Source organism: Eriocheir sinensis, chromosome 17, assembly GCF_024679095.1.
Source record: "Eriocheir sinensis breed Jianghai 21 chromosome 17, ASM2467909v1, whole genome shotgun sequence".
NCBI lineage: Eukaryota > Metazoa > Arthropoda > Malacostraca > Decapoda > Varunidae > Eriocheir > Eriocheir sinensis.
Window position 1 is genome coordinate 6,368,159 of NC_066525.1, and position 27,500 is coordinate 6,395,658.

General features: G+C 45.9%; 1 protein-coding gene across 1 annotated transcript in view; it reads right to left on the reverse strand.

Annotated features, from left to right (window-relative positions):
- LOC126999861 (transcription factor SOX-5-like) overlaps window positions 1-27,500 on the reverse strand; it is a 121,690-nt gene that overhangs the window by 93,078 nt on the left and 1,112 nt on the right. The window lies entirely within an intron of this gene.

The window sequence follows — 27,500 nt, forward strand, 5'->3', positions numbered from 1 at the left end:
AAGTAAAGGGAAGGGAAGGGAAGGGAAGGAAGGGGACTCAGGGACAGGGAGGCGCTGCGGTAAACTTAATTAAGAGTGAAATGCAAAACTCCATCGCCATCAGCATCACTAAACCCACCCTGAAGGACACGTTAAAACTCCCTCAAGACTCCTTACTCCCCTCCCTTCCCTTACCTCTCCCTTACCTCCTCTTCTCTTCTCCCTCCCTTCTCTTCCCCTTTCCTTCTTTTCCCTCTTACCTCCCCTCACCTCTTGTTAAACTTTCTCCCATCTCCCCCTTACCTTCCTCTTCCCTTCTTCTTCCCTTCCCCTTCACTATACAATCCTCTTACCCCCCCTCACCTCTCCTTAAACTCCCCCTCATCTCCCCTTCCTTTTTCGTCCCCTTTCTTTCCTGAACCTTCCCCTCGCCTTCCCCTACTTGTTATTGCCCTCCCCTCCCCTTAACCTATTTACCTCACCTTCTCTTTACCTTCCCCAACCTATTCCCTCTCCCTCACTTTCCCCTAATATTAAGTCCACTTCCCTTTCCTTACCCTTTCCTTAACCTTTGAATTTCCCCTCGCCTTCCCCTCCCCATTCCCTTCTTCCCTTCACCCTTTTCTTCACTTTCCCTTTATCCTCCCTTTCACCTTCCCTTCCCTTTCCCTCCTAAAGGCGCGAAATCTCAAGAAAACACAAACAATCCCTCCCCCTTAAATCCCCTCAAACTCTTAACTCCGCCCCCTTATACCCTTGCCTCTGGGCCCTTAATTGCTGGGTCTCTTTAAATGGCTGAACGGGACCTTTAAATTTTGTGAACCCTTGACGCCGCCCTTAGCTACCTGCCTTGTTAATTGGCTAATTGGCTGCGTCTTTGGATACCAACTTGATATCCTAATTGGGAACCTAATTAGTGAAAGGGAAAGGGTACATGGTGAGGAGAGAGAGAGAGAGAGAGAGAGAGAGAGAGAGAGAGAGAGAGAGAGAGAGAGTGTAAGGGGGTATGGTAAAGGTGGTCAAAGTAGTAGTAGTAGTAGTAGTAGTAGTAGTAGTAGTAGTAGTAGTAGTAGTAGTAGTAGTAGTAGTAATAATAGTAGTAGTGGAAGAAGTAATAGTAGTAGCAGAAGTAATAGTATTGGTAAAAGTTGTTGTTATTTCATCTATTTGAGACACAACAACAACAGCAACATCAACAAAAATAAAACATCGCAACACTTCTGTAAACCAATTCTTCCCTACACTTCCGTCAACCTCTTTCCTGCAACACCTCCCGATCACGCCGCAACACTCAACCACTATCATACCCCGCAACACTACCGCAACACTCCCGACGCCCTTAGTCCCGTCCCGTCACCTGGATTCCCATGGACGCCGCACTGACCCCCCGCCGCCGGCCATACGTGGGGGGCGAGGCTCAATGCAAGCTCAGGGGGACCGCAGCGCCCGCCCCCGAGGATTACTAGGCGTGGGAGGGTGAATGCGGCCCGTGGGTAGAGAGGGACCGGGAACGTGCGAGAGGTGAGCCCGGGAAAGTGAGGTGTGGGTTAGAAATGCGCAAAAAGTGAGTCCAGGGCTTGTATTCTCAACCGCTTCGGGCTTATAATTTTTGGAGGCATTATAAAATATGTATCGTTTTACCTGGTCATGGCGTAGAAACCTTGCAAGACTACCACCAGAGATATGAAAGTACCCATGGCAATCCCTGCAACTTCTACGAGAGCCTTTATAAATAGATATACTAAGGCGTTGTACGTTTGAGACTATCGGTCCAGTAGAGTTGAATGTAGAGGTGTTCAGGGGCCTCTTAACCTCTCTGGTCCTTCTCCATGGTCTTCAGTCATTACCCTTCGCCTCTTCCTTCCCTTCACGATTCTACTTTGCTTTCTCCTTTCCCCTTCATCTCTCTACCTCATTTTCTTTATTTCTTCGTTATTTTGCATCTCTGTCTTTATTTCTCCTCCATTTATTTACTTGTCTATCTTCTCTTCTTCACTTCTCCACTCCTCTTTCCGTGTCCTCTCTCTCTCTCTCTCTCTCTCTCTCTCCTCCACCCAGCTACCTTCCTCCCTTCCCCCTTTACGTCATTCTCTCCTCACATCTCATCCCCTTTTTCCTTCTCCTTTTTACCTTGCGCCTATACCACTAACACCTCTTACTCCTCTCTCTCTCTCTCTCTCTCTCTCTCTCTCTCTCTCTCTCTCTCTCTCTCTCTCACTCTCTCTCGCGCTCTCTCTCTCTCTCACGCCCCCCCCCCTTTTCCTCCCCCTTCCTCTACAGATACTTAAAATACCCGCAAAGAATTCCCTCCCCATATCGTAAGGGCGCCTCCCTCCTTCCCGCATTTTCTCTCCACGCCCCTCCATCCCTCCCAGGCGGAGAAGGAGGTGCAAAAATGCCTCCCTCCCTCCCTCCGACCTTCCCGTCTTACCTCCTTCCTTCCCGCTCTCCCTCTCCCTCTCCCTCTCCCTCTCTCTCTGATGCCACCGTAGATAAGTGAGGAAACGGAGAGAAATTATATAGGTGTGCACAGGTAGGTGGTACACACACACACACACACACACACACACACACACACACAGTCACGGTATATATAGAAATGCACACTCAATCTACCTAATGTACGTAGATGGATGTGTGTGTAGGACGATACGTACATAAACACACACACACACACACACACACACACACACACACACACACACACTGGGAGGGTTACGAATGCATCTGCGAGAAGTTTATACCAACCTCTCTCTCTCTCTCTCTCTCTCTCTCTCTCTCTCTCTCTCTCTCTCTCTCTAACCGCGACAAAAACTGACACAAATACACAGAAAAAAACGCTCGCACATAAATCAAAACACAAACATCAAACAGACATTCTTTGTTTACACGCTTCGAGGATAAGACATATTTCATTTTTCCTCCTCCTCTTCCTCCTCTTAAACCATCTCTCCTTACTTCACTTCTCCCCTTTCCCTTCCTTTCTTCATTCATTTTCCCTTCAGCCATTCTTTCTATTTTTTTTCTCTCTTCTTGCCCTCCTCCTCCTCCTCCTCCTCCTCCTCCTTCTTCTTCCCTTTCTCTCCCTTTTTATTCCTCCTCCTCCTCCCTCTCTTCCTCCTCCTAAACAATCTCTCCTTACTTCACTTCTCCCCTTTCCCTCTTCTATCCTTCCTTTCTGCATTATTTCTCCCGTCAGCCATTCTTTCTGTTTTTTTTTCCTCCTTGCCCTCCTCCTCCTCCTCTTTCTTCCCTTTCTCTCCCTTTTTGTTCCTTACCCTCGCACTTTTTACCTTTCCTTCCCCGTCTACCTTATGATTTAGGAGGTGTTGTGATCCCGCCCTTCCCCTAATTCCCCTTTCCCTTCCCTCCCCTCTTCCTCCTTACCCTTTCTTCCCCCCCACCCTCCTTTCTCCCCTCCTCCTCGTCCTCCTCTCTCATTCCTCGTCATCTCATTCTTCAGCAACGTGACAAGACATTTATTCGTCGTCATCTTTTTCTCCTCGTTTTCTTTTCTTTTTCATGTGATTTTTTTTGGGGCGTTTGTGTTTTTGGGGTTTTCAGTGTTTTGTCTGTTTTATTTGTTTGTCTGTTTGTTTGTGTTTGTCTGTCTGTCTAACTTTTCTGTCCTATGTGTCTGTTTTTTTTTTCTTTTTCTTTTTCCTCTAGTGAATCAAACAAGAAAACTCAATAATGAAAAAAACAACAATGAAAAAAAAACCTGAAGAAAAGAAAAAAAAACGAAAGAAAGAAAAATACAAACAAAGAAAAAGTAAACAATAATAAAGACAAAACAATAATACAGAAAAACAATAATACAGAAAAACAATAACATGAATCAATAAACAACACAGAAGGGCAAACAGGTAAACACTAATCCTTATCCCGAGACTTGCTAATTAAGGTAAGATTCGAGGTAAAAGTCATTAAGGTAAGGTAAGGACAAGCAGGTGAGGCGAGGTGACCCAACACGTGGAGGAGAAGGAGGAGGAGGAGGATGGAGGGATGACTGGGATGGATGGGGGTGGAGGAAAGAGAATGGGAGAGAGGAAGGGAGGGAGGGAAGGAGGGAGGGAGGGAGGGAGCAAGACAGTAACGAATGACTAAGTGATCAGCGCATATGGTGACATAGAGTGAGGAGGAGGAGGAGGAGGAGGAGGGAGGAAAGAAAAAAAAACAAATAGGAGGAGGAGGAGGAGGAGGAGGAGGAGTAGAGTAGACGTTAACGGTTTACTTATCAAGAGAGAGAAAAGAAAAAAAAAAAGAACGATGCTTGTTTCTTGTCTTTCAAAATTCTTCTTTTTAACACGAGGGATTTTTTGTTGTTGTTGTTTTTTACAGCAAAGGAAGCAGATGATATGGAAGGAAGATGATACGTAAAAAAAGTTAATAGACAAAAAGTTAATGAATGGAAAATACGATGACGCGAAAGTATGGTGAAGAACGTGCAAAGGGAGAAAGAAGGACAAGAAAAGGATAAGGAAAGTAATGAAATAAACGTGAAATAGTGAAAGAGATTTAGAAAGAATACAAAGAAAAACATGGAACACAAAAAAAAGGTGGAAAGAAAGGAAAGTTATAGAAGAAAAAAAGAAAATAATCCGTCTCAACTAAAAGGCAACAGAAAGAAAGAAACGTGAAATAGTGAAAGAGATTTAGAAAGAAGACAAAGAAAAACATGGAACACAAAAAAAAAGAGGTAAAAATAAAAGGAAAATCATAGAAGAAAAAGAAAATAATCCGTCTCAACTAAAAGGTAACAGAAAGAAAGAAACGTGAAATAGTGAAAGAGATTTAGAAAGAATATAAAGAAAAACATGGAACACAAAAAAAAAGATGTGAAAATAAAAGGAAAATCATAGAAGAAAAAGAAAATAATCCGTCTCAACTAAAAGGTAACAGAAAGCCATCATCACCATTATATTATCAGCAAATCAAAATCATATAAAAATCATACAAAAAATAACAATAAAAAATAACCTAATAAAAAAATCCTTTCTCAATCTCCTGACCATTTACCTGCCTCCTCCTCCTCTCCCCCTCCCCCCCTTGCCTTAAACGGTGGGGAGGAGGAGGAAGAAGAGGAAAGGAGGAAGAGGAGGAGGTGACGAAGGGAGAGAAGTGAAGAAGGGAACGAGGGACGGACAGAATGCTTAGGAGGAGGAGGAGGAGGAGATCTCACCTGAGCACAATCTGTCACCTGTCCATTGTGTCAGCTGATTGAGGGAAGGTAGGGGAGAGGACGAAGAGAGAGAGAGAGAGAGAGAGAGAGAGAGAGAGAGAAGGGTAAAAAAAACAGAAGGGGGGGTGGGGGAAACAAGAGCGGAGACACACAACTTGAGGCGGAAGTAAGGTAACGTGATCCCGAGGCAGGGTTGTACTCCGGCGATGGGGGGAGGGGGGAAGGGAGGGAGCAGGGGGGTAGGGGGGAGAGGGGGAGTAAGGAGAGGAGGGAAAGAGAAAGGAGGTTAAGGAGAAGCAAGGGAGATGAAATGAAAACAATGGAGGAGGAGGAGGAGGAGGAGGAAAACAAGATGAAAAAGAAAAATAAGGAACGAACATAGAAAAATAACAAAAAAAAAGCAGAAAAAAAAGAACATCAGTCAGTTACAATCGCCACCATTAAATAAACATTAAACAAACAAACAAAAACAATGAAGCAAACAATACACAGAAAAAAAAATCGCAAAACTTAAAACACAATAAACCAGACAAAAATAAAACAAAAAAATCGAATCAAATCTTCCTATACTCAACCTCTGCATCCTTCTAACCTTCCCATCCTCTTACATACCTCCTTTTCACTCCCTTCATACTCCTGTTTCTCTCCCTCCCTCACCCTCCACCTCCTCCCAGTGAGACAAAAGACCCTCCCTCCCTTCCCTCCCTTCTTCTCTCCCTCCCTTCCCGTCCCTTAGCGCTCAGCAGCTCCATCAAGGGATATAATCGAATACAGATGAAGATATAATTGCCTGATAACCCTCCTTCCTGTGTGTGTGTGTGTGTGTGTGTGTGTGTGTGTGTGTAAGGGTGTGTATGTGTGCGCTGACAGTCCCTCACACACACTCACACAGACACACAGACATTCAGACACACAGACAGACAGACAGACAGACAAAGAACGAACACGCATTAACGAGAAAATTCAATAAGGGAGAGAAGGGAAGGAGGAAAACAGGGAGAGAATAAGCAAGCGGATGTGAGGGAAAAAGAGGGAGAGAGAGGGAAGCACAGAGCGAGGGAGGGAGAGAGGGAGAGAGAAAAAGGGAGATGGAGAGTTAGTAGGGAGAGAGGGAGAGAGAAAGGGAGAGAAACACCTCCATTATAGCTCAAATCTTTCACTGTAAACAAAGTAATTTTCTCTTTAGAGGCACCGCCGGAAGAAGGGGGAGAGAGAGAGAGAGAGAGAGAGAGAGAGAGTAATATATGTATACTCCATAGATTGAAGAGTAAACCACCTCACCTACGTATACATGGAAAAATTAATTGGTGTTCAGCGCGGGAAAATTGAATGATTGGTCCGTAATTTTGCTTTAGCGGGTTCGGGTTCGTGTCTCCAAAATATTTCGACGCCAAAAAAATGACAAAATAAAAAGGTGAAAGAAATGAAACTGCGACGCTGATTGGAGGGAAATTATAAATGTTTGTGTTACGAAAGAAAGCCTTAGGGAAATACTGAATGAAAACGGTATTACGTGTTTTACAATGAAAATACACACTACTACTACTACTACTACTACTACTATTACTATTACTACGAAGACTACTGTTGCTTAAGCTGACAGAATAAGAACATCATAAAGAATTACAATCACCACCACCACCACCACCACCACCACTACTACTACTACTACTACTACAAATACTACTTCTACTACTAATGTTGCAACCACTACTAATGCTGTTGAAACGAAAGATAATAAAAAACAACAACAATTACTACTACTACTACTACTACTACTACTACTACTACTACTACTACTACTACTATCTCCTCTCCTGCGCACCATTACACAGCTGACTAGTCACAACAACACGACTCCCAACCATCTGATCAAAGCCAGGTGACTCGATCCCCTCTACCCCCCTCTCTGGCCCTCCTCCCCCTCCCCACCCCGTCTTGGTCATGCCCCTGGGAGATTCAGCATTAAATGGGGCAGTGGAGGAGGAGGAGGAGGAGGAGGAGAAGGGAGTGTCCAGTATATATATTTTTAGGATCATCTTTTCTTCCCCACCAATAGAGAAGGAAAAAAAAGACGAAGAAGAGAAAGAAGAAGAAGAAGAAGAAGAAGAAGAAGAAGAAGAAGAAAGTAGATAGGAGGAAGAAAAAAAATACAGCATAAAAAAAATAATATAGTAAAATAAAACAGACATCTCGCAATACATAAAAAGTAATGCCTTCCTCTCTCTCTCTCTCTCTCTCTCTCTCTCTCTCTCTCTCTCTCTCTCTCTCTCTCTCTCTCTCTCTCTCTCTCGACGCAGCTGCTCATAAAACACTTAATAAAACTAACCATTAAGATTTTGCGCGGAGCTAAAATGCAATCGGTCCCCCTGACACACACACACACACACACACACACACACACACACACACACACACACACACACACACACACACACACTGACATAAATACTGTAGGGAAATTTTCTATAAATATCGGTTGATCTTAATTAGGAAAAGGGGAGGGGGAAGAGAGGAAGAAGAAGAAGAGGAGGAGGAGGAGGAGGAGGAGGAGGAGGAGACATCTCTTGCGTGAATCTTGGTAAAATGTCACGCGAACCGGAAGTGGCTCTCCCCTCCATGTTGAGAAAGAGAGAGAGAGAGAGAGAGAGAGAGAGAGGATGTATGGCGCTATCTGTATGTGTGTGTGTGTGTGTGTGTGTGTGTGTGTGTGTGTGTGTGTGTGTGTGTGTGTGTGTGTGTCTTAATGGCCGCATGTGTGTGGGGGAAACGAGGAAGTACGTACACACATGATTACACACATGTGCGAAATTGGAACTCTTTAGCTCATGTTGCCCCGCGCCACACACACACACACACACACACACACACACACACACACACACACACACACACACACACACACACACACACACAGAAAATATAGGAAAAAATTAATAAAAGGAAGAATGCAATAAAAAATAATAAGTTACCAAAGAAAAAAAAACTGTATTGGGTCTTTTATAATAAGTCATTGTATTCTTTTTTTTTTACATAATAATATCGACTTTTTTTTTCTCAGTCAATCACATTATTATTTTTTTTGGTCCTTTCTCATTCACTTTGTTTCTTTCCACTTGTCAAAAAGATGAAAAAAAGAAGAAAAAAAATAGTAGAGAGGTTAATGAAACGCATATTCAGCTTTAATATTGAGTTCTCTCTCTCTCTCTCTCTCTCTCTCTCTCTCTCTCTCTCTCTCTCTCTCTCTCTCTCTCTCTCTCTCTCTCTCTCTCTCTCTCGCCGGACCAGACATGATACAGAGGCAATAAAAGAGGGAGAAAAAATGGACCTTCATATAAGTCACAAAAGGACCCAATGGCGTGTGACCTTCCAGAGTGACCTGACCACCCCCACCCCGCGTCCCCTCCTCCCCCCCCATCCTCCTCTTCTCCCCTCTCACCACAAAACGTCGACAATCACTCCGTCTCGTTGAAATAAAGAGAGCTAGTCTCTCTCTCTCTCTCTCTCTCTCTCTCTCTCTCTCTCTCTCTCTCTCTCTCTCTCTCTCTCTCTGATCAACGCAACGAGAGGGCATTTGTCAACCCTCGACAGTGAATGATTAATTAGCCCGCCTGCCATTGTACGGGCGTGATCCCCCCCCCTCTCTCTCTCTCTCTCTCTCTCTCTCTCTCTCTCTCTCTCTCTCTCTCTCTCTCTCTCCCCTTCTCTCTCAATGACCCGCCACGGAATGGCTAATTGAAATATGGTCCACAAAAATGTATTGTTTTCGAGAGAGAGAGAGAGAGAGAGAGAGAGAGAGATGAACGGGTACTAATGACACAGTTGGAAGCATGAAAAGCGAGTCGAAAGGAAAAAAAATAAAAGAAAAAAAAGCGGATCAGCGGTAGACAAGAGAGAGAGATAGAGAGAGAGAGAGAGAGAGAGAGAGAGAGATTCATAATTTTACAATAACCGAAGCCATCACTGTAGGTCTATTTTGAACAAGCAGTGACCTCAAAGATAAAAAAAGAAGTGTAGTGAAGATTAGAGAAGTGATTATAGGGAGGAGGAGATGGAGGAGGAGGAGGAGGAGGAGGAGGAGGAGGAGGAGGAGGAGGAGGCATCTTATGTATCATTCTTCACAAAACTAAACCCTCTTTCCCTTTTCTTAGGCGATCCAATGTTCCTTCAGTCTATTGGTTCGCTTTATTCCTCCCCTCTTCCTTTCTCTCTCCCTCCCTACTCGTCTCTTACACCCTCCATCCCTCCCTGCCTCCTTGCCCTTCCTTCTTCCCTCTCCGTCCAACCCTCCCTCCCTCCTTCTCTTTCTCCCTCTTCCTCCTCCTTCTATCCCTCTTTTTCCCCAAGCATCCCTATCTCCTCTTCCCTTCGTCCTTTCTTCTCTCCAAGCCTCCAACTCTCCCTTCCATCTCTCTCCTTCTTTCTCCTCCTTTCCTTCTTCCCTTTCTCTCCCTCCCTCTCCTAAAGCATAAGCTACTAATATCTCTCGCTCCATTTGATTCTATAGGGAACACAGTGAGCCATGTTCTCTCTCTCTCTCTCTCTCTCTCTCTCTCTCTCTCTCTCTCTCTCGGATGGTCACTCTCCCGCCGGAAACAATCGTCGGTCGTCTTTCCTCCATAAAAAAGCTGTTTGGACCTGTTTTATTCGGCTAAGTGAGGGACGGAGGGAGGGAGGGAGGGAGAGAGAGAGAGGGAAAGAGGGAGGGAACAATAGAGGGGGAAGTAGTGATGAATAAACGCATAACATAAAAGGACAACAACAGCTCGCTCAGGCAGTGGACCAGACTACAACAACAACAACAACAACGACAACAACAACATCAAGAGCAATAAAACCAACATCAACATGAATAAAAACTAACATCAACAACAACAAAAACAATCTTATGGTGGATTGTTTGCATCGTTATTATATAGTATTATCGTTATTATTAATCACTATCATTATCTGAATTATTAACTTCTCTATCATTATCGTCATTACAAGCATCGTGACTATCATTTTAACAACCATCATCAAAATCACAAGAAAAAAAATAGATGTCGTTTAATAGACGTCATGAGTTTGAGATTATTCAAGGCATAAATTTGTCTTGTACACGTATAAGTTTCCCCTTCGTAAAAGCTTGTCCTGGGTTTCATTTCGTCCTGGGTATAAGACTGTCCTGGGTATAAGACTGTCCTGGGTGTATGATTGTCCTGGGTTTAAATTTGTCCTGTGATTAAGTTCTGGGATTAAGTTTGTCCTGGGTTTAAATTTTCCTGTGTTTAAGTTTGTCCTGGGTTTAAATTTTCCTGTGTTTAAGTTTGTCCTGGGCTTAACTTTTCCTGTGTTTAAATTTGTCCTGGGTTTAAGTTTTTTTCCCCGGGTTTAAATTTTCCTGTGTTTAAGATTGTCCTGGGTTTAAATTTTCCTGGGTTCAAGTTTATCCTGGGTTTAAATTTTCCTGGGTTCAAGTTTATCCTGGGTTTAAATTTTCCTGGTTTTAAGTTGTCCTCTGTATAAGTTTGTCCTCGGAAAAGACATCACAGAAAGGGGGGAAAAAGAAGCAGCGTTTTCCTTCCCCTCCAGCAAGACACATAACCTTACCGGGGATCGTGGGCGGCAGAACACCTCCATTTGCCTTTATCTGCGTGATCGAGAGGCTGCTAATAACCTTATGTAAGGCCGGCACCACCACCACCACCACCATCAAAGACCCTCCCCCTCTCTCCTTCTTTTCCCTCCCTTCAGCCTTCTTTCTCTCCCTTCTTTCCTTTCCTCTTTACACAATCCTTTCCACCTTTTCGTCCTTCCTCCTTCTCTTCTTCCACCTCCTTCATCTCTCCACTACCCTTCCCTTTCCTCCTTCACTGTCCTTGCCTACTTCTCTCCTTCTTTTCTCTCGCTTCTTTCTTTTCCTCTATCAACAATCTTCTCCACCCTTCCTCTATTCCTCCCTGTCTTCTTCCACCTCCTTCATATCTCCATTACCCTTTCCTTCCTTCCTTCACTGTCCTTCCCTACTTCTCTCCTTCCATCCCTTCCTCCTTGTCCTTCAGCTATCTGTTCTCTCCTTTCTCTGCTATCCTTTTCCTCCTCCCTCCATTATCCTTTCCTCCCTTTCTCCACTGTCTCCCATCCTCTACTATCCTTGCCTCTCTTTCTCCACTGTCCCTGCCCCCCCCCCCCCCCTTTCCTCCCTTCCTCCCCTTCCCCCCCCTCCCCCCGCCTTTTAATGGCTCTTCCCGTCCATATTGACTCTGCTAAATAGAGAGGATTCTTCCCGCTGAGTGAGGTGGCGAGGTGCCGCTCTCTCTCTCTCTCTCTCTCTCTCTCTCTCTCTCTCTCTCTCTCTCTCTCTCTCTCTCTCTCTCTCTCACACACACACAAATAATAGCCAACCATTTTTTTTTCCTTTTCTCTTCCTGGAGAATGGAAGAAGGTGGGGAAGGGGAACGAAGAAGGGAGACGAAGAATACAGGAGGAGGAGGAGGGGGAGGAGGAGGAGGAGGAGGAGGACTGACAAAGGAGCAGACGGTGAGGAAGAGGTCTTTATCATTTTGCTTTTCATGGGCGCCAGAATGAGGGAAATAGAGAGAGAGAGAGAGAGAGAGAGAGAGAGAGAGAGAGAGACGGAGAGGGAGGGAGAGGAAAAGAGAAAAGTTAGAGACGAAGGAGGAGGTAAAAGAAAATGCTCTTGAACTGACTCCTCTGCCGTAAAAAAAAAAAAAAGAAAAAAAAAAGGAAGAGAAGAAACCGAGGAAATCTTATTAACAGGACGTATATACAGACTGACATGAGGTAGGAAAAGAAACGAATGAATGAAAGCAAAGAAAATGATGATGATGGTGAAGATGGAAGAAAAGGAGGAGGAAGAGGAGGAGGAGGAAAAGAGGAAAATACTAAAAGGCAATAAAAGGAAGTGTACATAAAACTACCACAGGGGCAAGGTCATAACACACACACACACACACACACACACACACACACACACACACACACACACACACACACACACACACACACACACATGTTTTATTCACCGTCTCCCAAGGCACAAGGTTCGGATGTTCTTCTCTCCCCTCCTCCTCCTCCTCCCCTTCCCTCCCCCATCTTCTCTTCTCTTCTCTTCTCTTCCTCCCCCTTCTCTGTTTTCCTCCCCTTCTTCTCTCCTTTCCTTCCTTCCACACTTAATTTTCCTCCCATCTCCTTCCCATTTCATCTAATCTACCATTCTCTTTTCTTTTCCCTTTCCCTTCACTTTCCTATCTCCCCTTCATCCTTCCTTTCCCTTTCTCCCACCCCCTCATCTATTCCCTTCCTTTCACTTCTTTTCTTTTCTTTTTCCTACCTTATATCCCCTCCTCTTTTCCTCTCCTTTCCCTCTTACTTTTCCTTCCCATCTCCCCTTCCCTTCGTATCTCCTCTTCCAATTTCCTTTCTTTCACTCCTTCCCTACCGTACTTTCCCTTTCCTTCCCCTTCCCTTCCCTTCTCCTTCTCCTTCCCACCTTCCCTTCCCTTTCACGACTGATGTCCCTTTGTGGCGAGAATTTCCATACCAGACCCACCTGTGTGTTTTAAGCGATGCCACACACACACACACACACACACACACACTAATACTGAGCCTCCATATATTTCTTAACGTGTGTGGAGGTTATATGTTGTTGTTTTTGTTGTTGTTATCATTATTGTTTTTACCCCTTCCCCCTGTCACACCCCAACCACACCCTGTAACACCCCTTCACCCCCCTGCCACACCCTCCCACTCCCCCCAACAGCCACACCTTCCCCAACGTTACTCCAGCTAATGGACTTTGAATGTGTGATTTGCTAATGCTTTGTGGCTTCCGACCCGCTGTTTTGTGGGACTCGAACCCATGTTTATGTGATCGGGGACTCGGTGTTTTATTGGCCGAGTGAGGGAGAAGAGCCTTGTCTCCCTCCCTCTCCCTCCCTCGTCCCTCTCCCCCTCCTCCTCTCCTTTCCGATAGTTTATGACTGTATTATTCCCGGGGCGGCGCGGGAGAGAAGGGCGGCGGAGAGAATGAAGGGAAAGACGGTATTATATGCTTCGGTTATTGGGGGGAATCGAACCAGCGCCACCGTGGTATTGAGGGGGGTGGGGGTGAAGGGGGGGAGGGGAGGGTTATGGATGCTCTTCGTGTGATTGGTTGTGTGTGTGTGTGTGTGTGTGTGTGTGTGTGTGTGTGTGTGTGTGTGTGTGTGTGTGTGTGTGTGTGTGTGTGTGTGTGTATTTGTCGTTGTTTTCTGTTCTGCTCCACATTTTTTTTTACCGTCAACTTAAGTCCGTCTGTCTCACACACACACACACACACATACACACACAAGACGCCCCAGTTATCACCCTCATTTCTTTCCCTCCCTCCTCTAATCTCTCCTTCCCTCCTTTCCTTCCTTCCTTCCTTTCTTACTCCAACACCTTCCTTCCCTCCTTCCCACCCCCCCTCCTCCCCCCTCCCCTCCTCCTGGGCCTAAGCGAGGTTCTCAGATGTCTAATATTACTTCCCTTTATGCAGACGAGTGACAGATGGATTTCCTGTCTTATTCTTTTTTTCTTTCTTAATTCCTCACTTCTTTCTTTCTCTCTCGCTCTCTTTCTCTCTCTCTTTTTTTTTTTTTGTGTGTGTGTGTGAGTTCGTTCTTCTCCTCCGTTTTGGCGTGGTGGCAGTTGTTGTTGTTGTTGTTTTTGGTGTTCTTGTTGTTTTCTTGGGGTTGAGGGCGTGGGAATGTGTGTGTGTGTGTGTGTGTGTGTGTGTGTGTGTGTGTGTGTGTGTGTGTGTGTGTGTCTCTCTCTCTCTCTCTCTCTCTCTCTCTCTCTCTCTCTCTCTCTCTCTCTCTCTCTCTCTCTCTCTCTCTCTCTCTCTCTCTCTCTCTCAAGGTTCTTTTCTTGATTTATTGTGTGTTCATTCTAAACGCTGTTGTTGTTGTTGTTTTGCTTATGTTATTGTAATCGCACTTGTTGTTGTTCTTGTTAATTATTTGTGCAACTTGAGAGTGTGGAGATGAACATAAGGAGGAGGAGGAGGAGGAGGAGGAGGAGGAGGAGGAGAATGTTCTCGGCGTGTATAAGTGACAAGGTACTTAAAATTTTTGAAGTCTGTTTGTCTGTCTGTCTGTCTGTAACGATAAGTCTCTCTCTCTCTCTCTCTCTCTCTCTCTCTCTCTCTCTCTCTCTCTCTCTCTCTCTCTCTCTCTCTTTGTACCTTAGTTTAGCTTCTTAACTCCTCCTCCTCCTCCTGCTCCTCTTCCTCCTCCCTTCCTTCCTTCTCTCCATATCTCACACACTTCCCTCCACTCTGTTGGCCACATTTCCTCCCATTTCCTCTGCTCCCAAGACAGAGGGGAGGACATGGGAGGAGAGGGGAGCGAAGGGGAGGAAAGGGGGGGAGGGGGGGAAGGAAATGAGGCCTTATATGGAGAGTTTTTATTGTCCCTCTTTTCCCCTCTTCCGAATTTGCATATTTTCCCACGCTGTTCCGGAGGTCTTGTCTCTCTCTCTCTCTCTCTCTCTCTCTCTCTCTCTCTCTCTCTCTCTCTCTCTCTCTCTCTCTCTCTCTCCCAATTATACTTACTTAATTTCAATATTATTTTCGTATTTCTTGTTCGTATTATATTTTTTTTTAATTTCCTTTCAAATATTACTGGTTTTGTTTTTATTAAATTTTCCTATCATGTATTTCACTCTCTCTCTCTCTCTCTCTCTCTCTCTCTCTCTCTCTCTCTCTCTCTCTCTCTCTCTCTCTCTCTCTCTCTCTCTCTCTCTCTCTCTCTCTCTCTCTCTAATTTAAAGTAAAGTCTATATACGTTTCATTATTTTATTTCCCTTAGCAAGGTAAAGTTAGATATATATTTCTTTTTTTTCTTTCTTTTTTTACTCTCTCTCTCTCTCTCTCTCTCTCTCTCTCTCTCTCTCTCTCTCTCTCTCTCTCTCTCTCTCTCTCTCTCTCTCTCTCGTTAATAATAAATGCCTCGGATGTGTTGATCTGCTTACATTTTTGGTCATTAGCTCGGAATTTACAGCGGCGAAAAAAAATATATATATAAATAATGCGGACCCAAAAAATGCATATAATGTTTAACTTCATCTTCCAAACGAGAGGAGAAAGGTGTGTGTGTGTGTGTGTGTGTGTGTGTGTGTGTGTGTGTGTGTGTGTGTGTAAGGGGAGAGAGAAGGTGGTGTGGATGAGTGCAAAGTTAGAGGGGAGGGGAAGGAGGGGAGAGGAGAGGGGGAGGAGGTGGGGAGAGGGGAGGTAAAGGGGGTGAGGAGGGGAGAGTGAATGGTGCCGGAAATGCTATATAGAGAGAGATGATATATTGGAGGACACACATGAGAGAATAAATTTAATACTTTTACCTCTCTCTCTCTCTCTCTCTCTCTCTCTCTCTCTCTCTCTCTCTCTCTCTCTCTCTCTCTCTCTCTCTCTCTCTCTCTCTCTCTCTCTCTCTCTCATCGTTTACCTTTCTGCAAATGCACTCACTCTCTCTTCTAAACACACACACACACACACACACACACACACACACACACACACAGAGAACCGTCACCCCTCTCCCTCCCTCCTACACCTTATTCCTTCCTCTCTCCGTCTTAACCTTTCACTCGCCTCCTTCCTTCCTACCTTCCCTCCCTCCTTCTCTCCCTTACCTTCTTCCCTCCCTCCCACTCCTTTCCTTTCCCATATCCAGCATCTGCACAAGTAAATATTTAAACCTGTGTGTTCCCAAGGCTCTCATGTGTCCCTATTGTCGAGAATAAGGGAGGGAGGGAAGGAAGGGAAGGAGGGAGGGAAGAAAGGGAGGGAGGGAGGGAAGGTATTCTTAAAGACCTGGGATCGTTCTTAAGGTATTCTCTCCTCCTTCTGTGTCTCACTCCAGGTATTCTCCTCCTCCTCTTCTTCTTCTTCCTTCTCTTCTTCTTTCTTCTCCTCCTCCTCCTCCTCCCCCCTCTACTGTCTTCCTTCTTCCCCTTCGTTGTGGGAGTGTGTTTTGTGGGATGGTGTGTGTGTGTGTGTGTGTGTGTGTGTGTGTGTGTGTGTGTGTGTGTGTGTGTGTGTGTGTGTGTGTGTGTTGCGGCATTAAATTTTGTGAGGTTATATTTTTTATATATAATTATTTAAAGAATTTATAACCATCATCGTCATTACCACCATTACGAAAACAACAACAACAACAATAACTGGGTCAAGATCAACCCGTAAATATTCAATTAAAAGTGATCAAAACAAACAAGAAAAGCGCATTACGGCACACACACACACACACACACACACACACACACACACACACACACACACACACACACACACACACACACACACACACACAGACACACACACACACGCAACAGCCTGAACACACATAAATAGATGGATAAAATGATTAACTTGCTAGTAAATAAATAAATAAATAAACACAGATGGAAATACAGATAGATAAAGATAAATAGAAGGATAGATATTCATGAATTAAGACACATAAACACATAATCAATAAACACACGCACACACACACACACACACACACACACTCTCTTCCCCCTTCGCCCACGCACTCCCCTACCCCCCCCCCCATCACACCCCACAACTCAGCACCTTCGCAGAGGGTGAGACAAGAGGGGAAAGAGTCACCCATTACGAGGACAAGAGGAATGCGAAGCGACACAACAATACGAGGGGAACAGAGGGAAGAAGAGGAGGAGGAGGAGGAGGAGGTGAGGGAAAGAATGGGTGTATGCGTGTTTGGAATGTCTGTCGAGGGGAGAGGAAACAAGTGGGTGGAGGAAACAGGTGGAGGGAAGTAAGGAAGGTGGGAGGAAAGAAGGAGGAATTGGAGATGAGAGAGAGAGGGAGGGAGAGGGAGGGAGGGAGGAAAAAAAGTATGTCAGATATGGAGAGAGAGAGAGAGAGAGAGAGAGAGAGAGAGAGAGACCTTTCTTAATGTTATGCTTCCATTATATCGCATCAAAACAAAATTAGAATGTATTACAAACTTATATTCAAACTATCAAAGGAAGGTAGACTAAACAAAACACTAAAAGGAGTTCTCTCTCTCTCTCTCTCTCTCTCTCTCTCTCTCTCTCTCTCTCTCTCTCTCTCTCTCTCTCTCTCTCTCTCTCTCTCCGCCACACACAGGGCTCTTGTTTACCCCGGGGTGTGAGCGTCCCTCTGATTGGCTGCCGCTCTGTCCTCGGCGGGGGGTCACCACAGGGTCAGGGTCACGTGATAGGGGTCAGCGGGTCACCTCGGGTTACACCAAGTCTTTGTGACCCGCCGGTATGTGTGTGTGGGGAGGGGGTTATGGGGGGAATATGTGTGTGAGGGGGGGTGGGGGAGTAGGAATGTGTGTGGGGGGGAGGAGTATGTGTATGTATGTATGTGTGTGTGTGTGTGTGTGTGTGTGTGTACCAGTGACAGTTTTCAGGTGTATGTGGCGTGAATAGAACACACCTTTACCTGCCCCTTTATCCCCCTATAACACACACACACACACACACACACACACACACAACAAACACCACCACCCACTACAACTACTACTACTACTACTACTTCAACCACCACAACCACTACACTACCCCTCCCCTCTTTCCCTCTCTCTCTCTCCTCCCTTCCTTCCCTCCAGCACCGGGCCCTGTAGCAACAAACACACCCCTCACACCTCCTCCCCTGACCCCCCTTCCCTCCCTCCCTCTCTACTACAACCACAACTCAACACTCGAGAGCTTTAACAACAGTGTCCCGCTCAGTAAGTCGGCTGGTTATAAATAGTAAGGGATGCTCTATGGAGGGAAGGAGGAGGAGGAGGAGGAGGAGGCGGAAGGGAGGGAGGGGAGAGAGAGAGAGGAAGAGTTGGTAAGGTATGAGGAGGGAGTGTGAGATGGAGAGATGTAAGGAAAGATAGAGAGGGGGAAAGGAAGGAGGAAGGGAAGGAAAGAGAGGCGCAGTGTTTAGCAGGAAGAGGGGAGGAGAGGGCGGATAATGCATGAATGTGTGACAAGGGGTGCGAGAGAGAGAGAGAGAGAGAGAGAGAGAGAGAGAGAGAGAGAGAGAGAGAGAGAGAGAGAGAGAGAGAGAGAGAGAGAGAGAGAGAGAGAGAGAGATTGTGTATTTGATTCCATTTATTCCGTCTAATTTTTCCACTTTTTTTTCTTTCCTTTCTCTTTTCATCCTTTCCACCTCGCACCTCCTCCCCCTTCCCCCTCCACCCCTCATGGACAGGTAAACACATAGGTAATATTTCCCAATCAGCGTCGACACAGGTGAGCGGGAGACAAAGACACACCTGTGAGGCCCCTCTGACTCCAGGCCGACCAATGGCAAGCGATGAGCACCGTCTATCAGCCAATCAGCGACCATTATGTGGGCGGCGCCTGTGTGACGTCAGCAGCACAGGTGACAACCAGGTAGACAATAGAGCCAGTCGCCCACGCCGCCGCTGCCACGCGATCTTGGCCTCTCGCGCCCCTCCACCCACCGCCCATCACCGCCGCCGCCGCCACCTGCACCACCGCCGCCGCCGCCTCACCCTCCCGCCATCTGAAACCCAGCCAAACGCCCCCCGCCCGAAGGAATAATTACACGGGGCTGCCGCAGGTAAATAAGGCGGTAATGTTCCCTAACGAAGTGTAGTGTGCCGGGGACCAGGGGGAAGGGGGAGGGGGAAGGGGACAGGTGTGGGGGTTACGGGGGGGGGGGGGGGTGGCATGGGGGAGGTCAGGTGGGTCTTACTTATTCCTGGGTTTGATTAATGTTTTTTTTTTTCAAGTTAAGGGTTTTGTACTGCGATGTGTGTGTGTGTGTGTGTGTGTGTGTGTGTGTGTCACGTGCCGCAGCTGCCGTGCCTCCCAGGAAACACTTGCATCGGTACTTCACGTCTTTTGGGGCCACGTCAACCACCTTCACGTACACACCTGGGCCGAGCCACCACCACCACCACCACTACAATCATCAACATCATTACTGGACACCTCACCCTTCTCACTACTCATTATCGTCACCACCACTAAGCTGCTTCAATCCAATCTACCCTCACCATCAGCACCATCACCATCACCTTTCCTGGACACCTTCTCACCTCTGATCAACACTACCACGAAACCCAATCATCACCATCACCACCACACGACACCACCTCCACCACCATTGCAACTCCTGATCCCCACTTCACTATCACCATCACGACCACTAAGCTTCCTCAGTCTAATCTACCCATGTAAAGGAAGGGAAGGGAATGGGAGGGATTGACAGGTAATGGAAAGGTGAGAAAGAGGAAAATAAAGAAAAAGAATGAGAATCTAAAGTGAAATAATTAAGGGAATGGAATGACTGGCAGGCAATAAAATGAAAAAGTAATGAAGGAATGGAAAATAAAATCAAGTAAAAACAAGGAAAGATAATTTAAAAGGAAGGAACTAGAGCGGAAAAGCAATGAAGTGAAAGGAAGGAAAGGGATGCTAATGGAAGGGAAGGGAGGGGGAAGAAGGACAGCCTGAAGCGTGACCCTAACGATGCCTCCTCAGCCTCCCTCCCAAGTCGTCCCTACCGAGGCTTGTGACGTCACTCGTTAATCCTGACACAAACACTTCTGAGGTGAGCTTGATTAGCCTCCCTCGGCGCGGCAGGTACAGGTGGAGCGGCTCAGGTGGGCTAATTAGAAGCGGCATTGTAGTGTACCTGTGTGGCGGCGAAGGTGTTATGCTCTCCCTGGAAAGCCTCAGATACACACCTCCTCCTCCTCCTCCTCTTCTTCGTCATCCTGCTCCTCCTCTTCGGCCTCCTCAAACTTGTTATCGTTTCTCCTTGTAGTCCTCATTCACTACCTCCTTCTTGCTCTCCCTATCCTCCTCCCACTCCTCCTTCCTCCTCTCCTTCTCCTTCTCTTCCTCTTCTTCGTCGTTCTCCTCTTACTCCTCATTCACCATCTTCTTGTCCTCCTCTTCCTCATTCTCATTCTCCGTTTCTTCATACACTACCTCCTCCTCCTCTTCTTCATCTTCTTTTTCTTCTTCTTCCTCCTCCTCTTCTTCATCTTCTTTTTCTTCTTCCTCCTCCTCTTCCTCAAGCTGTATATCCATTTTTTTCTCTTCCTTCCTTTATTCTCCCTCTCCTTTGCTTCCTTCCTTTCCTCTGTGAATCCTTATCTCTACGTTTTCTCTCTTCTCTCCCTCTGAAGCACGCCTCCCTCCCTTCCTCCCTCCTTCCTCCTCTCCCTTCCTCCCTCCCTCCCTCCTCTCTCATCCTTCTCCCTTCTCCATTTCTTTCCGCACGATAGACTATGCTATTTAACTCCCTTTGTTGATAGATTCAGCGATAAAGCCATAACCACTCCTCTCTCTCTCTCTCTCTCTCTCTCTCTCTCTCTCATTATAAGAAGTAATACCGTGGGACTTTCGGCAATTAATCATCCTTCCTTAATGAGAGAGAGAGAGAGAGAGAATAAGAGAGGAGGTAAATCACACAATGGTTCAACTCTGAGTAAATCGTTCCTTTGATGGTGATTGTTTGCGGTCGAAGGGGTGAAAATGGGAGGAGGAGGAGGAGGAGGAGGAGGAGGAGGAGGAGGGAAGAGGAGAGTATAATGTTTGTCCTCGTCTTCCGTGCATTGTAGATCCGATGGTCCCCTTGCGCTCTCTCTCTCTCTCTCTCTCTCTCTCTCTCTCTCTCTCTCTCTCTCTCTCTCTCTCTCTCTCTCTCTCTCTCTCTCTCTCTCTCTGTTTAATTATATTCACTTGCGTTTCCTGCGTGTGTCTTGTTTTTGTCCCTTTCTATCTTGGTCCGCGTGTGTGTGTGTGTGTGTGTGTGTGTGTGTTACCGATAAAAGAGAGTACCATGTTTTGCTACCTCTATTTCCACTACTACTACTACTACTACTACTACTACTACTACTTATTTAATCACCAGGTTACGAACGGGGTACATAACCTTACCACTTGCATAAAACGTGACCGTCGATACAAATTATCTCATTATCGCTAATTACGTTCTACACCTGTATGTCACCTGTCAATGCCCTCTGCCACCTCATCTCCTTCACATATGTTTAATCGACTACCGGACCTAAATCAACATTGCCTATTACTATTACTACCACTACAATTACCAACACCCAAAACCACGGCACTCGCAACCCTATCGCTATATCACTACTATCACCAACTCCACCACCATTTCTACCCACTAACAACCACCAAACCACCACACTCGTAACTACCACTATCATCACTAACCACACCACAAAACCACTCATAACCACTACTATCACTACCATAGCCAACCATACCACACAACCACCACAACTATGTACCACCACAACCCAAACGCCTCACACTCGTAGCTACCACCACCACCAACCACTACCACCTCCGCCACAGCTGTCACTCCATCCACCATCCACCACCACAACCATCACTGTCACCCGGAACACCTCAAAACATTCGTGGGACCCAAAACCAACACGGTAACTCTATTCATCATACCTTCTGAGGGAGAGAAGTGAGAGAGAGGGAGAGGAGGTTGAGGAGGAGAAGGAGGGGTAGGAGGTTGAGTGGGTAGGTGTGAGGGTGGGCCGGTGCTGTTCCTATATTCAAATAAGCTCTGAAGATGACAAATTATGGGCGGCGGGTGTGTTAATGTGTTTGTTCAGTCGTGTTCCCCGCCGCCTAATGTTCGCCGGAAGTTGAGAAGAAACACGGAAAGACTTAGAAGGGTCGTGTACCGAAGGAAAAAAATAACAGGTGTAAAAAAAAGACAGGTGAGGGGAAAAAAGTGAAAGTAACATTGATAGGTACAGGAAATTATAAAGATGCAGAACTGTTATTGTTTGTTGTTGTTTTAGAGGGAGTTGTGAAGTGTGTTGGTGGGGGGAGGGAGAGAGGAGGGTTGTATGCGTGCGTGTGATGATGGTGATGGTGATGATGATGATGATAGTGATGGAAGTAGTAAAAGGAAAAAAAAGTATGATGAGGAAAATCTTTTAAGGAAATAAGGATTGATCAAATGCGTGTGTAATCTTCCCCTCCCTTCCCGGCGGTCACATTCACCACCACCATCATCATCATCATCATCATCATAAGTACGTCAAGTTCAATGGCTCTACAAACCTATTTTTATCTACTTACAGGAAGGAGTAATTAGACTCTCTCTCTCTCTCTCTCTCTCTCTCTCTCTCTCTCTCTCTCTCTCTCTCTCTCTCTCTTTCCTTCATTCATGCTTCCTCCCTTCCCATTCACTCCTTCCCTTCATTCATGAGCAACATTAGTGTAACCGTATTTAAGATCTCTTCCCTCTTCCTTCTTCCCCTTCCGCCCCCCCCCCTCCTACCTCCTCCTCCTCCTCCACCTCCTCCTCCTCACCACAACTCGACCACAACACAATATATCCCCGACGAGGGGAGAGAGAGAGAGAGAGAGAGAGAGAGAGAGAGCGGGGGAGGAAGGAGAGGAAAAAGTTACCGCATACTCTCTCCCTCACTCACGTCTCTCTCTCTCTCTCTCTCTCTCTCTCTCTTTACTACACTTCCGACTTTGTGGTTAGTATTTACACTCTCCTCCTCCTCCTCCTCTTCTTCTTCTTCCTCCTCCTCGGCTTCCCTTTCCTTCTCCTCCTCCTCCTCCTCTTCCTCTTCTTCCCCCTTCTTACTGCAACCATCTTTCCTTTTCCCCTCTTCGTTTATTTTCTTTGTTCTCTTAATTGTTTCTTTATCAGTGACGCATTTCTTCTTTTTCCCTCTTTCTCTTTTTTGTTCTACAGTTTTTCTCTCCTTCATTCTTTCTGTTGGACTTTCCTTCCTCCTTTTTCTCTGCAATCTTACTTTTTTTCCTTCTTTCATTCTTACTTTCTTTCCTGTTTCTCCCCCCCTCCCCTCTCTCTCTCTCTCTCTCTCTCTCTCTCTCTCTCTCTCTCTCTCTCTCTCTCTCTCTAGTTACGGGAGACGCATTGCCCACTTTTTTTTTCCTTCCTAATGACACCCTTTCGCACCTCTGCCCATGTGTGTGTGTGTGTGTGTGTGTGTGTGTGTGTGTGTGTGTGTGTGTGTGTGTGTGTGTGTGTGTGTGTGTGTGTGTGTGTGTGTGTGTGTAGGTGTTGGTTACAGCGGCCGGAGGGAGCGGGACTGAAAAAAAAAGGGATGAAAAATATTTATGTTAGTGGGTGGAAAAAAGTGGAAAAAGTGGGAACGTGGCTACTGACACAGATGTTAACTAGCCGCTGTTGTTGTTGTTGTCGTTGTTGTTGTTGTTGGTGGTGGTGATGATGATAATAACGGGGATGGTGATGGTGGTGGTGGTGGTGATGATGATGGTGATGATGATGATAATGGTGATGTTATTGTTTATTTTTGGTTTATTTTACTTGCTCATTATTATTTTTTTTACTATACGTCTCTCTCTCTCTCTCTCTCTCTCTCTCTCTCTCTCTCTCCTACATATTATATTTCCTCCATTTTAAAGCATTTTAGATTTACTCACGTCTGAACACACACACACACACACACACACACACACACACACACACACACGCATGCAGGAAATGAGCGCCTGAAGGGGGGTGAGAGAGAGAGAGATAGAGAGAGAGAGAGAGAGAGAGAGAGAGAGAGAGAGAGCAGGTGAGGCTTTGAATCTGCCTCTGTGTGCCCACCTGAGCCGAGAAGACCTGTGTCCACGCCAGGTAAGACGCCCCCCTCTCTCTCTCTCTCTCTCTCTCTCTCTCTCTCCCGCCTCCTTGCATCAACCGTTCCTCATCTGCTCGCTGCTACACAAACAACATCTCAATCTCCCTTGTATATAATCTCTCTCTCTCTCTCTCTCTCTCTCTCTCTCTCTCTCTCTCTCTCTCTCTCTCTCTCTCCGTTAATCGTCCTATTTTTCTCTTTTCTTCCCTTTCTCAATCATTTCCCTCACCTTTTCTCTCCCTTTTCTCCCTTTCCTTCTCTCCCTTCTTCTTCCTCTCTCCTCCACACTCATTCCACTCCTTAACCTCTTCATCCTCCTCATTCCCCATCTTTACTCTTCCTTAATTCCTCTCCTTTCCTCCACCTTCTAACCTCGTCCTTCCCTTGATCCACTTCCATCCTTTCCCTTCTTCCCCTTCCCTTCCCTTCTCGTCCCAATCCTCTTCCTTCTGCCCCTTTCCGTCACTTCACTGCTCCTCTACACCCCTCTTCCCTTCCCTTCCCTTCCCCTCCACAAAAGTCGCGCGGAAGGTATTAATATTTTTAGAGGAAGCCCATTTAGTGAGAGGGGAAATTTCCACTTGAGAACAACTCGTCAGGACAATATCCGTCGGCGGGAAATCGTCTTGAATTGCCACTCAGAACGGCGGCAGAAAGGTAGGCAGGGAGGGAGGTAGGGAGGGAGAGGGAGGTAGGTAGGGAGGGAAAGGTGATGTCTGCAAGAGATGTTGACTAGAAGAAGGGAGGATGGGAGAGGAAGAAGGAGGAGGCGATGCGGTAAGGAAAGGGAAAGGAAAGAAGGAAGGGAAGAAGCAGGTATGGATAAGTGAAGTTAGGAAGGGAGGAAGAGAAAGATGAAAGGGACTGCAAATGATGACTAGATGGGAGAGGAAGGAGGAAAGGAAAGAAGGAAGGGAGGAGAGGAAGGGAAAGTGCGGTGATAGAAAAAAGGAAGATAGAAAAGAATGGAGGATTTGATGATGGAAAATATAATAAAAATGGTGAAGAGAAGGAAATAAAAAAAATAACGAGAAAAGATAAAGATTTGAGAGAGAGAGAGAGAGAGAGAGAGAGAGAGAGAGAGAGAGAGAGAGAGAGAGAGAGAGAGAGAGAGAGAGAGAGAGAGAGAGAGAGAGAGAGAAAGGCACAAAGAAATATATACACATAAACACACACACACACACACACACACACACACACACACACACACACACACACACACACACACACTTGCTTCCCCCCTTACCCCCCACCCTCATCGCGCGCACACACACACACACACACACACACACATACACACACAAACAGAAATACAAACAAGCAAACACACAACAGAGAACCAAAAACAAACAAAAAAAAAAAAAAGCAAAACCAGAAAGAGAAAAATAAAGGCGATGTTGAAAAAAAATAGAACCCGACGGAAACAAGAGTGATTGAGTGCGTGAGTGCGTGCGTGCGTGAGTGTGTGCGCGCTAGTCTGTCAGTTCCCCGAAGAAGACAGAGCAAGCGAGGCAGCCAATAGGGATCGAGGAAACGCAGACAGGCCAATGAAGGCGCGACTAGGAGGCAAAGAGAATGGCCAATCAAGAGCCAGCAAAGCCAAACAGGAAAAAAAGAATAGCCAATCACACAGCGAGGCACAGACAGGCTTGAAAGAGAGCTCGTCACTGTGTCAATCTCTCTCTCTCTCTCTCTCTCTCTGGCATCATAAAAGTGGAAGCGAGTAATTATCCTTTTGCTCTCTTTTCTTACTTATGTGGAGGAGGAGGAGGAGGAGGCCGACGAGAAAGAAAAAAATAGAGAAAATGAGAAAAGAAAAACACGAAAACAAGAGCATGAATGAAAACAAGAACAAGAAGAGTGGAACATGACGGGAATAAAACTAAATCAAAACGAAAATGAATAACCAAAAAAAATAGTAAATAAGAGAAAATAAAGGGCAAGGATTTAAGCAACGGCCGGGCAAGTGGACAGGTGGATTACTAAGTCTTCAGGTGGGCGGCAAGTAGCAACAAACAACAATAACAATCATATATACAGGTGTAAGGAGATTGCAAGATGTATACAGGTAGAAACAAACAGTCCTGGTTGTGATGGTGGTGATGATGCTAAGTGAGAGAGAGTTACTGGTGATAGGTGATGGTGGTGATACGAGTAATTGTAGTGATTGAGACTATAGGAAAGAGCACAAGTATATAATAAAGTATGGATGCTGTGAGTGTCTGTGTGGGTGGGTGGAGATGATGATGGTGATGCCGTGTATTGAGATAGGAAGAGGGAGTGTGGGTGTGGATGGGTAATGTAAGAGTGATGGGGAGGTAGATGGGGAGTGGGGAGGAGTTGTGGAATGGGGGAGTGGGGAGTGATGACGTAAACTGGGGAAGGAGGAAATGATAGAAGGATTACGAAATGAATTAATGGTGAGAGAGAGAGAGAGAGAGAGAGAGAGAGAGAGAGAGAGAGAGAGAGAGAGAGAGAGAGAGAGAGAGAGAGAGAGAGAGAGAGAGAGAGAGAGAGAGAGAGAGAGAAGGGGGAAGGGGTGTTCAATGACCGACTTGTCTGTCTGTCTCTCTGAGGATGAATATATATAGAGAGAGAAGAAGAACGGGAGGGAGGGATAAGGGAGGGAGGGAGAGAGAGAGAGGGAGAGAGAGGGAGGGTGGGGGCGGCACTTTGGTTGTGTGTGTGTGTGTGTGTGTGTGTGTGTGTGTGTGTGTGTGTGTGTGTGTACATTGTGTCCGACACCCGTGAATTTTCCCCTTGAATTGATATCACTTAATGGATTCTTGTGTTGACGGTGGAAGAGGAGGTGAAGAGGAGGAGGACAAGAAGAGGAGGAGGAAGACGTGGAGGAGGAGTAGGAGGAGGTGGAAGACGTGGAGGAGGAGGACGAGGAGAAGGAGGAGGAGGAGGAAGACGTGGAGGAGGAGGAGGAGGAGGAGGAGGAGGAGGAGGAGGAGGAGGAGGACGAGGAGGCTTGCATTTCCTCACGTTGCCCTTCTAGACAAACACCGTCTGTTCGCCGCTCCCTCCACCCGTCCCACGCTAACCTAACCTCATCTTGACTCATTCTTCTCTCTCTCTCTCTCTCTCTCTCTCTCTCTCTCTCTCTCTCTCTCTCTCTCTCTCTCTCTCTCTCTCTCACGTCCTCCTCCTATAAGTTAGCTCGAAACACTTGATTATGCTGTTTCCTCTTCCTCTTTCGATAATGGTGAGGCGCATGAATGGAAGAGGAGGAGGAGGAGGAGGAGGAGTTGGAGTTGGAGGAGAAAGAGGGAGGAGGAAGATAAGAAAATGAGGACGAAGAAGAAATAAGTAGAAACGGAGGAGTTAAAAAAATACAAGAAAAACAACTACAAGAAAAACAAGAACAAAGACAAGATAAATAAAAATTACCATAAAATTGAATATGATAATGACAATATTGAGGAAAAGAAGGAGGAAGAAAGACGGAAATATGGGTCAAAGGAGGAGAGAAAGAAGTGAGGAGGAGGATAATGAAGGGAAGAGGGAAGAGGAGATAATGTAGAGACAAATAAAAATGGAAATAGATGGAGAAGGAGAAGAAGGACAAGAGGATCAGAAAATATGAATAAGAGAACAGAGAAAGAGATGCTGAAGAAGTAGGAAGAGAGGACGGAGTTGGAAGAAAATAAAGAAAA